Source organism: Rhipicephalus sanguineus, chromosome 5, assembly GCF_013339695.2.
Source record: "Rhipicephalus sanguineus isolate Rsan-2018 chromosome 5, BIME_Rsan_1.4, whole genome shotgun sequence".
NCBI lineage: Eukaryota > Metazoa > Arthropoda > Arachnida > Ixodida > Ixodidae > Rhipicephalus > Rhipicephalus sanguineus.
The window spans coordinates 92,892,742-92,904,039 of NC_051180.1; the positions used below are offsets into that span (position 1 = coordinate 92,892,742).

Below are 11,298 nucleotides of genomic sequence, written 5' to 3' on the forward strand. Positions count from 1 at the left end.
AAAGAAGACCATTTACACACCGCCTGCACAAAACCAAACTGACCGACAATTATTCTAAAATATACGACGTGTCAGAGTTTAGAATAACTACAGTATATCCGGAGTATGGCATAAGCAATGGAAAAAATTAAAACTGTTAAAACCGGCTCCATCGGCTGAAGTTGAATTCATCGCTATCGAACGTAGCGCCACAACTCTGGAAGCGACGAAATCGGACGCCAACGCGCCAACCCGCCAACTGCGAAGCTCTTGTTCGGATGCGTGCTTCAACGCAACTCGGCTGCTATGTGTGTAAAATCTGGCTTGTTTTCCACGCCTCGAGAAATTCCGTTTGCACTGGAGGCCTGGCTTTAGCATCCGTCACGGACTTTACGGAGAGGTAAGTGCTTTTACTTGTTACTATCGTAGCATATGTCAGTTTTGATGCAAGCAAACGGCGCTCACGTTTTCGCGCCATTGTCACACGCACAAAATCTGCTAATTGTATTTCTGTGTTTGCGTAGCAAGTGAAGTTTCGACGAAACGTTGTCTTACTGCCGCAGCTTCTATTCAGCTGTGATCTGGAATGACGGCAGTCTGCACACATGCGCTGCGTTTGCTCGCTCAAGCACAGGACTGTAGCGCTGAGCTTGGCGTCACAAGATGGCTCCCGACGTGCTTGCGCTCGCCTTTCCGAGCGCAAATTGGTGCACGTAGCACAAACTTAGTCGCGCCTGCGGCGCTCGTGTTGTCAGTTTTACCGGATTATTCCTTGCTCGCGCATTGTGGCGGTGAACCTTGATACGCACTTTTTAATGGTCGTCTTTGTGCAAGAGCGTGTCCTTGTCGGCCACATATTTTTACTGGAACAAACCTAATGTTTATGTGGATCCGGCTTTTCGGCGAATAATATGAGTGTCAGTAATCGCAGTCTCTTCACTTTTTCTTTATTTTTCCTTCATTTAAGTGGAACATGGCAACGTTATGGGGATCAACGACTTGTTCCACCTACTCTGTTGCCGTTACTTTTCTGCCATTGGCCGCGGCGCCTGCATTTTCGATGGAGGCGAAAATGCTTGAGGCCCGTGTACTTGGATTTAGGTGCACGTTAAAGAACCCCAGGTGGCCAAAATTTCCGGAGCCCTCCACTATGGCGTCTCTCATAATGATATCGTGGTTTTGGGACGTTAAACCCCAGATATTATATTACTTTTTCTCATACCATTTAAGCCTTGTGAGCGAGATACTTTTTTCTTATGTTCCATTTGAAAACATGCAATGCAGTGAAGCATGTGGCGAAGAAGCTAAGCGACGACATATGTTCTCCTCGTACTCAGGCAATCGCAGTGGGCAGTCACAACGAATAAAAGGAAGCTTAAAGGGGTACTGACACAAAATTTCGCGGCCGAGATAGCCTGCTGGATCGATTCCCGTGTACGTGCGTGTACCATATGCAAAATATCGACAGTGAATAAAGCTTGGAAGGTATTTTATATGAATTTTGAAGTTCGCGAGCGCGATCCAGCATTATAGGCCGCACCTGGTGCATCGACACCCTCGGAGGTGACCCGAGGTGACCCCCATACTTCCCCTACGTAACCGTTGCAGCCGGTACAAGTTATGATGACGTCGTGGCCGCCATTTCTGTTTTGACGCGCTTCCCGACGAATCGCTCCTCGCCAGCGGGTCAAACCTGAAGTGATTCGCCACGTCAAAAATTCCTTCCATCCCCGCCGCAAGAAAATCGTCGCCATCAGACGACGATGAGCCCGGCGACGACAGACCGTGCGGAAATGCGTCACTGTTCTGTGTGCTCACGTGACCGAGCGTTTCACTCGCTAGGTGGTGATAGTTGCACCCGGCGGCTTGTCGTTTTTGGAGCTCTGTCAAACCGAAACTGAGGCTGTGTCGGTAATGGGGAGCTTGTAATTAATTATCTGTCGCGCGCTGCAGCAAACGATGTGCCGTGTTATGACTAACAGGTCCCCAGCAACACATTGCAGCAAAAAAACGCGGGGCGAAAATTTTTGTGTCAGGACTCCTTTAAGCATTTCGAACTTGACGGGAAAAATATTGGTAATTTTTGAAGAGTATTTTTTAATGGAGGCCTTTTGCTAGAACATGTCCGAAATCGGCAGGCGGGGCCCGCGGAGCTAGAGAAATAGAAGCAAAACAGCTACTCGTCCGGAGTGAGGCGCAGCTAACTTGTATGTCACGCACGCCCGAGTACTGGGCAGCCCAGCGCTGCCCAGCGCTCGGGCGGGTGTGACTTATAGTGCAGAATCCGCCTTTGTCACGGCGCCCCCGCGTATGCGCTCTCCCCTAGCGGAAAAGTCGCGAAACGTCTCATCTCGGAAGCTCTGGCAATACCGGTTGTCCCGGCCCCTACTAAACCCCTACCAAAACGGCAGAGTCAGCACAGGAAAATAAAAGAGGCGGATTGACGTTCCCCCTGTACACGTCACATTTAACAGCGCAGCTGTTTAAGCTAGGTGTAACTCCATAAGCCGTCCGCAAAAAGCTCGATGGGCCGATCCTGGGGATTGTGCAGGAAGGGTCCAAAGGGTCCAAAATTCGTGTGGTTTGTAGACAGGGGGCGGCTATGGAGTGACAAATAATTCAACCATGCACAGCCGTTTTAATATGGAAGTGATGGCCGTTGTGGAAACTGTCATCAGCGAGCTGCTCTATTGCCACTTTAGCCTTGTCATGCTTAGGTCTTAGAAGACCAAAACTTCTGCCGAGTTTAGTAACAGCTCGCACTCGCTAAGAAAGTGTTTAATATTTGTTTCTTGCTGGGACATGTGCGTTTTGTTTACGAGTGTGGTTTACAAGAGCTTGAATAATTTGACAGGTGGAGACATACATGAATAATGGCTTGTTCGACGGTGCCGCGGACGTCACCGGCGATCTGAGAGGGCACTGCAAGGAGTGCGAATGCAATGGTTTTCAGCGCCTTGTTGATCTGGCCATGACAAAGTACCTATTGGCTGGTGCATTCTCTGTGGACACTCGCCTGCCTCACATGGACCTCTCGTCAGCCTCTAAGAAGGTGCCCAAGACGGTAAGTATTATTCATTTGTATAAACCCCCAAAATTTGAACTGCTTTGTTTTAGGTTGGCAGCACACTGTCATGCCCGTTAAGAAGTAATCGTGCTGACATATGGAGGTTTTGTATGTTCACTCCATGCACACACTCTTACGTTCAGCCCCTTCAGACATTGCATTGGTGATAGCTGAAGCTTATGTTAGCAGCATTCTTAGAACCTGAAAAGGGGACAGGTTTTCACTGGGCTGCTGCTCTTTTTTATTTCGTGTTTGGTTACTGGCAAGCCAGAGGAAATTCTTTTGTGCCTTTTCAAATGTAAGGTGCGTTTACATTCTTCTAGATGGAATTTTCGCTCTCGGTTTAACAGCAGTGCGAGTACGTGCTGTGTTCTAAGTGGGATATTCGAGTTCGTCATATTGTCTCTATACAGTACTGTACAATGCAGGGAAAGTAAAAATGCTGATGTGCCGTGGTAAGTGAAGTAAGTAAAGCTTCAGCGGTTCAAGTTATTCCAGTCCTAAATATTTCCATAATTTACTCAGTACTACCAAGGGGTTTCTTACCGTAATAGCATTGCAAACTGTGATGGTATATGTAGTAAAATAGCTTGTTAGGGAAGTTGGTGCATCTTTTGAAAGTAAACAGTGCAGACAAGGGACAGTGAAAAAAACTACATTAATCCACCATTTTTCTAAAATGAACCTAAATTACGAGTCTGCACTTGTGTTATTTGCTCTCCCTTATCATCTGTGCTGTTTACGTACTTCGAAGGATACCTTTGTACCTAATTTCATGACACTTTTGCTTTCATAACTGATAGACTTGGTCAAAGCTTTGTGGAGCAAACAAACCTCTCAGAGAACAGCTTGAATACTTAGATGATTTTTTCTGTTGACATTGATGAAGATTGGAGTATGAGACTGCCCTTTAAAGATGAATTCATCACAGGGCAATTCTGCGCAAAACCGGCTGTTAAAATGAGTGAAATTATTTTGACACCAAGTTTAGCTGCTGTTTGCATTCAAAAGCAAGTGCGAAAGCTTTGTCAGGAGTGTAGCATGTTGTGATAAATGTCCAGGCTACTGCTATCGCACTGCCGAAAAAAAAAAATCTTCCAACAATATTTTTTGTCCAGTTCTCAGTCCTGTCAGGGCATGTTAAAAATGCTGTTAATAAATTTATTCTTAAAGTGCACTTCAGCTTTCTTATTACCTGCAAAAGGTGAATGAGGCACCAGGCGTAATAGGGCACCCGTCAGAAATGCATGCACCAATACACTGCAATCTTTTTAAACCACCAGCACATTAAAAAAAAAAGATGTTCGCTCTTTGCTGCATTATTTAGTTGTCAGTTATTCGGTAATTAAAACAAATCGCTTGAACAGTTTTCTGAATCCCGACGAATGAGGAAATTTACCTTGAAATACATCCATGGAAATTACAGTTGGCGTGAGTGTTAATAAATATGCAATTATAGAACATATGGAGGAGGTATTTCATCTGTATTCACTGTGCACCATACGTGTACGGCATGCACCAGAGAAACATTGATTGCCCATAGCAAATATTAAGCAGAGTTTTTTCATGGCTTGATAAAAACCGTCATTTGGAGCCAAAATTTTTATTTGATTTAGGACACACACTGTACATTGAAAAAAAAAATGTCCTGACCTCACTGATTTGCATTTTCGTGCTTCTACAGGATGTCTGCAGGAAGCTGGATCTTGCAGTGCACCACAATAGTCTTTTGCTAGACAAATATGTGGCCAGTGGTCAACAGACACCACAACTTACCCAGAAAGAGGGCCTGCGCAATCTGTCGAAGATTATTCTTTGACAGTGCACCAGGCAATGAAGTTCGGCACCCAGGAAGTGCTTCCGCCCCTGTACTGACGCAAGGGGCCGAAGAAAGTTTTCGTTCAAGCACCTCGACCCAGCTACATCATAAGTGTGTACACTGCGACTTTTCATCTTATTATTTTAGTCGTTTTCCATCTCACATAAAGGTTGCTCATCGTTCTGTTAAAAAGTACACCTGTGCCCTTTGTAAGGTCACTTTTGCAGCTGTTACCCGTTAGAAACAGCATTTTGATGAATTTCACATCTTGATCGTGGCCAGTGAAGAGCAGCATTTGATGAGTAGCGACAGTGAAATGGTCCACCAGGACATGAGCATTGAAACTGAGGTCTCAGAATTTTAGCCGTCTGTGCTCAATGATGAAGCAAGGCTCTCCGATCTGTTCAGGCTTTTGGAGGGTGAGCACATATGTGCAAAAAAGCTATCAGTGCTGTTGTCAAAAACATTTCGGAAATGTTCCACGCCAAGGGCCTTCAGCTAGACGCATCAGGTTTAACTGACAAAGCAGGAAAACGTCAGTATGAACGTAATAATATATATGTTAGACCTTCTAAAAAAAGAGTTCCAATGGTTCCCATAGTTATTATGTATCACTAAGGACACTCTTAGAAACCTTGTACCAACATCCAGAAACAAGTAGCCATCTTCAGCAAAAGTTTGTCATCTCTGAAGATGGTTTCCTCAGGGACCTGTGTGATTGTTTAAGGTTCAGGCCCCATGCTATACTGAATAATCAGGACAGTGGCCTTGGCATGCTTCTATACTGCGACGATGTAGAAATTGCCAACCCTTTGGGCATGAAACGAGGCATGCGTGGAAAGCTCACACTGTTTTATGTAATATTTGCCAGCTTTCCTCCCCCAAGCAGGTCTCAGCTGAACTCAATTTTTTCCTTGCTGTTGGTTATACGAACGACCTGAAAACACTAGATGATAAAGCAGAACTGCTTCAAGATTTTATTCAGACAGTGAATGAACTGTCAGACAAAGGAATCTCATTCAAAGTTCAGGATAGAGAAATCAAGACCTATGGCTGTCTCCTTGCATTTCTCTGTGATAGTTTAGCAGCACATAATATTGCTGGCTTCAAGGAATCATTTACGCCACTCGTTCGATACGCGTGCCGCCGCTGCAATGCACTCACGAGTGATTTCCCTAAGATTTGGTTACACTCTGACTGCCGTTTGAGAAGTGACAGTGAAATTCAAGATAAAATTTAATTGTTGAAGAAAGCAAATAACTTGGCTGAGCAGAAGGAAATATCGGCAGCTACAAGCATCAAGGAACCCTCAGTGCTTCACCTCGTAACAAGGTTCTCATTGACTGAGGATGTACTCTTTGACCCTATGCATATATTGTAAGGTGTGCTGCCTAAAGAAGTTTTCTTGTTTCTCCGTCACCAAGTACACATCCGTCGGGTATTTAGCAGAAAACAACTGAATGAAGCATTAAGGAAGTTCAATTTTCATTCATCTTTAAATTCAGGAGAGCGCTCACGTTTGTTCGATGCTTCGCTGTCGTAGGTGTCTTCAGCAAGTGCATTGGGAGTTTTCGTTCTACACCTCACACTTTTTCTGAATAGCGTTGTTCCTATCAACCTGCTGGATCAATTCTACTATTGTCTGATAATGGCTGTCCAGAGAACACAGCTTGTACTTTCTCCAATTTTGAGTGTCGAGGCCCTAGGTTTTTTTTTCTTTGCAACCTAATGGTTGTTCGGCGTTATGATGAATGTTTAAAGTATTTTATTTTACAAGAAACGAGCCATGAAAGCGTAGTAACAGAAGAAAAATTTTTGCTGGCTTGCGCTGTGTACACTTACAAATACGACCGTGGTTTCTACTGCCTGTGTAAATAGTATAGACAACTTCCATAAGTGTGTACTGTATTTGTTATTTGAATGTTGTATTTCTGCTTTTAATGTACAGGAAGAACTTTTTTTTAAGATATGAAGGTTAAATGAATGATCTTGTATAATGGTATCATTCAGCAGTCTTTTCATTGACTACACATTGTATTACTGGCATGTAGCCTTCAGTCTTACTCCTTCGTCGTTTTTAGCTGTGAAGTATGTCTGTCGATTGTTTAGTAATTTGCTTCGATGCTCTTGTTCATGCATTTCTGCGGTTTTGATACAATTGTGTAAAATGGCTTTTATATAATAAAGTATCAAGTACAGCACCTGTGTAATCTTTACAGTGCTTTCCTACTACTGAATAAGTGTATTTTCATTTTGAAACAGCATGACTTTGTTTTAAGCACCATTTTCCAGCAAGACTTATATCAGAATTTTTTAGAGTTGCTTCCTGCAATTTAACACCGCTGGTGGCCTGGCTAGCTGAAACAGCGTTCCTGATAATAATATGTGGAGTATTGTTCCTGGTAATATAGTAGTCTATTTATACACAACAGCGTTCCGTAAATATATATGTGGAACATGGTTTTACATATCTCATTCTGCCCATAAGAGGAACATTGTTCCAGGTATTAATGTGGGGTACATGGTATCTCTTATATCATACTAAAGTTAAGAGCAACAATGTTCTACATAAATAAAATTTTATCCAGTTCATGTGTTACTCCTATATAAGGGGAACTTTTTTGCAAAAAAGTTGCCCTTACTAAGTGGAACCTATGTGTAACCAGATTAAGAGTGTAGCTTTGTATGCGCAGAACACACACACGAAGTAATAGAAACCTGTCTCAAGTTTTCAATAAAAAGCAAGTTACCGACTCCTCCTGAAAGCGCAGGCTACGCCCGTGACCTGACGGTCGAGTAAAAGACAGAAAACCTTAATGAAATGTTTAAGCGAGATCAACGTCATTAAAAAACATTCAAGGAACAGTTCAGGCGAATTGCTCACTGGTATTCAGGCTCAAAAACGCTTCGTCACACAACTTCTACGTGAAAACACAGCTTAAAGCAGACCGGTGTGTAATATATGTGGCGAAGAAAGAAAAATATATGTGGCGTTTTCTTTCTAAAAGAGCCAAATCCAGAAAGCTAAACTGGGCGAAATACCACGGGAGCGTAAAGCGCGCCTAGGTATCTTTCACTTTTAAAGCAATTGTAATCGAAATGGGGCGATTTCTCATGGTAATGTGAACTCAAAAAGGCTGTTTCTAATGAAAAATGAGTCAAATCCGGCATCTCTATCAATAAAATTGAACCACACCCATTAAACCTGCGCTGCGCCAGCAATCGTGACTAAAACTACCAACATGACCGCATACAATCTCTTTCATTTGTGTCCCAGTTGCTTTGCTATCGTGCTTTCGTTCCCCAATTGGTTTTTTTCTTGGGCCAGTCGGTACATACTGAAGGACATGATGTTGTAGGGCAAAACTCGAATAGAAAACGCCAGGCCTGCGCTGAAACCGCAGCACAGTCACAGCGAAAGCTAGAAGAGCGGCGTTTCTAGAGCCCGTTGTAAGCTCTCTTGGGGCTACAATACAAGTACACTCGAAAGGTACCCACTATGCCATAAATCACAATTTTTGTGAAGTTGGGAAGCACCTACTAAGTCATTGTTCGTCATTCTGCGGAGAAGCGAGGCACCAGCTACACGTCTGTAAGGCATTATGTGCACTTTGTTGACGCGACGACTGATAATGATGAAGAATTATGGCTCAGCCCTTTGTAATGGGGTTGCAATCTTTAAACGGCCCACCCGTTATGTAATTTGCATTAGGTGACGACCGGTCGCTATTGCCCTTTCCCGTCATGCTGTATAACATACTTTGACGTAGGAGAGAGACGGGGGGGGGGGGGGGGTCGAGTAACTTTACTGAGACCCCGAGGAAATGGATCATCCGCTTATGGGCTTCGTTGGCAACCAATACAGGTGCACTTGCGAGGAACCCACTACGCTATAAATCATTGTAATTTTTGAGAAGTAGGGCAGCAGGGACTGTGCCATTTTTCGTCATTCTACGGAGAGCCGTGGTACCTGCTAAACGCATGTAAGGCATTATGCGCACTTTGTTGATGCTGTGCCTGATGACGACGAAGAATTATGGCAGAGCCCTTTGTAATGAGTTGGAACCATTCAACAACCTACTCGTTGCGCAATTAGCGTTGTGTGACGCCTGGTTACAGAATTCGCGTTGTGCGACGCTTGGTGCTTATTTTACTCTTCTACCACGCTATATTGCATATGCTAATGTGGTTCGTTCCCGACATGAAGCTTGTATAGGACCTTTTTGCAAAGCAGTTTCAAGCACTGGCATGGCTCGGAGGTTGAATACTGAGCTCCCACGCAGAGTGCCCAGGTTCGAACCTCGTTCCATCCTGGAATTTTTTTTCTTGTCTCGTTTTTTTTTTTTTTTTTCGAGCGATACTGGTTACGGACACCGGCGGCGGACAACTACGGCGCCAAAAACGGCCAGTGAAATGATCTCATAACAGCTTTCGCTGTAAAAACGTACGAGGCAGACTTGCCCACATCTTTCTGCCTCTTAGTGTTTCTCTTCGAGTATTGCGCTACGGCATCGTGTCCTTCTTTCGCTCTAAGATGCTACATTCGAAATTGAATACAACTAAAATGAAGGTTATTGGGCACTGTTCTATTCCTTGACGAAGAATTGATCCGAAACGGCGCGGCATAAAACGGGCTAACAAGAAGAAGACGACGAGCTGGAGAACTTTCTCAAGGCCTCTAATAGATGCCAATGACAAGAAAACGCTGCCGACAGCCCAGAATGGTGCGCCTGTTGCCTGGAAGGATAACTCGCTCGTCAAGTCTAGTCATCGCCACTACGCCCATGAAACAAATGATGGCACCGACGGAAGCTCAAGGATGCATGGTGTTAGTTTCGTCGCAAATTATTGGTATATCGTTCATTCGCTTCGATTTACACATCTTTTACGAGCTGATTCAAGCCCAAATGAAAAGTTCCAATCAGTAAGAGCGAAATCTAAATTTTATTCTTGAATACAGAATATAGTGGGCTATATAGACTTCAGCCGCAATATATATTTTAGGTATTGTGGTGACATGAGTACACTGGCAAAAAATTGTTGCAGCAGGCCCAACCATAATGCCAATAGCAAAAAGAAAACTTAGTTTTTCTTTGTTTCAGTTAAAATGGACTTGGCGCTTTTTTAGAATAAAAGTGGCACACATCATGACTGAAAAAAAAGTGATATATATATATATATATATATATATATATATATATATATAAGCGAGGCAATGCTAAATTGTGAAAATGGTCTTCATTATAAACCGTTGTGACGACAACAACTCACTTTATGAATACGCATACATTTTCCGTCTTCAGTCGGCTGCAGTAGAGGGTAAAGAAAGGTGTGTGTGCTCTCGTACAATGCGGAAAATCATGGTCATTGCGTCACGCTAGAGTTTTTATTTATATTCTGGGAATGCTCTTACCGAACCTAAGAAAAATCAAGAAATAAAATAACGAAGTGGCAAAAATGTCACAAGGTATTATAAATATCTCTTGAAAAAAAACATATTTTGACTTGCTCCGAATTCAAAGAAAGAATGAAAAAAAAAACAGACCGTTTATCTCAGGAGCATCATGAAAATATGCCATGGATCTCACTGGACTGCGTGTCACTATACTTTGAAAGGTTAGTTTTTACAGGGTGAATACTGAAGGCGTAAGCAGTGAGACATGCGAATACTCATACAATATAGAAAACATCCGAGCATTTTCAAAGCTGCATCCTTTGTCCCTTGCTTAAGAACCTCACTGCTAAAAGTATAGAAGTGTTTACCTTGTATCGTCTCTGGTCTCGCACTATGCTAGCAGACTGACACTCGGCGCATGTGCGGCCTCATTATGTGCCATGAATATAATGAAACGCCACCAACTAGCTCAATTACTGACGTTCTGGACGGCCGACACGTCAGCTTAATAACTCACTTTTTCTGCTCCCTTGCGATGACCCTCGCTTGTCGCCACCCGAAGTTTTAATTAACGAAGCTAGCCCATCGCACTCCACGGATGCGGATCGTACTTCTTGCTGGACGAGGCAAAAACCCATCCATCCGTGTGTTCTTCTTAAAGCGACACAGAATGAGGGTCTTCATGTATTGCGAGCATATTTCGTTTCTTCCTCTTCCTATATAATGATCATAACAAGGGATAGCAGCGCGACATCAGCGCATTATTTCTTGACATTCTAGCACAGCTTAAACTATGTTCCTCACTTTTCATTATTTTTTTAAGCCAACATGCTCCCCTTGCTCATGTGTGTTTTGCACCCAACTCTATACGCACAAGGAAAAAAGCTTGACAAGTGCTATGCGCGTTTGTTTCAATGGCGCGAACCTAGCGTCATCCCTTCATTGCACTCTAAAAAAATTCGATTAGTCCTGACTTACCACGCATATGATTTTCTTTAAAGAGACGCGTTAACTTTCTCTTGCATCCCACGATTCTTC

The 11,298-nt window shown here is 43.4% G+C and overlaps 1 long non-coding RNA gene across 1 annotated transcript; it reads left to right on the forward strand.

Moving 5' to 3' along the window:
• Nucleotides 1–207: 207 nt before the first annotated feature.
• On the forward strand, nucleotides 208–6,008 carry LOC119393992 (uncharacterized). Its single transcript, XR_005184028.2, has 3 exons — nucleotides 208–379; nucleotides 2,834–3,043; nucleotides 4,731–6,008. It is a non-coding gene; the product is annotated as an uncharacterized LOC119393992 (long non-coding RNA).
• Nucleotides 6,009–11,298: the final 5,290 nt, after the last annotated feature.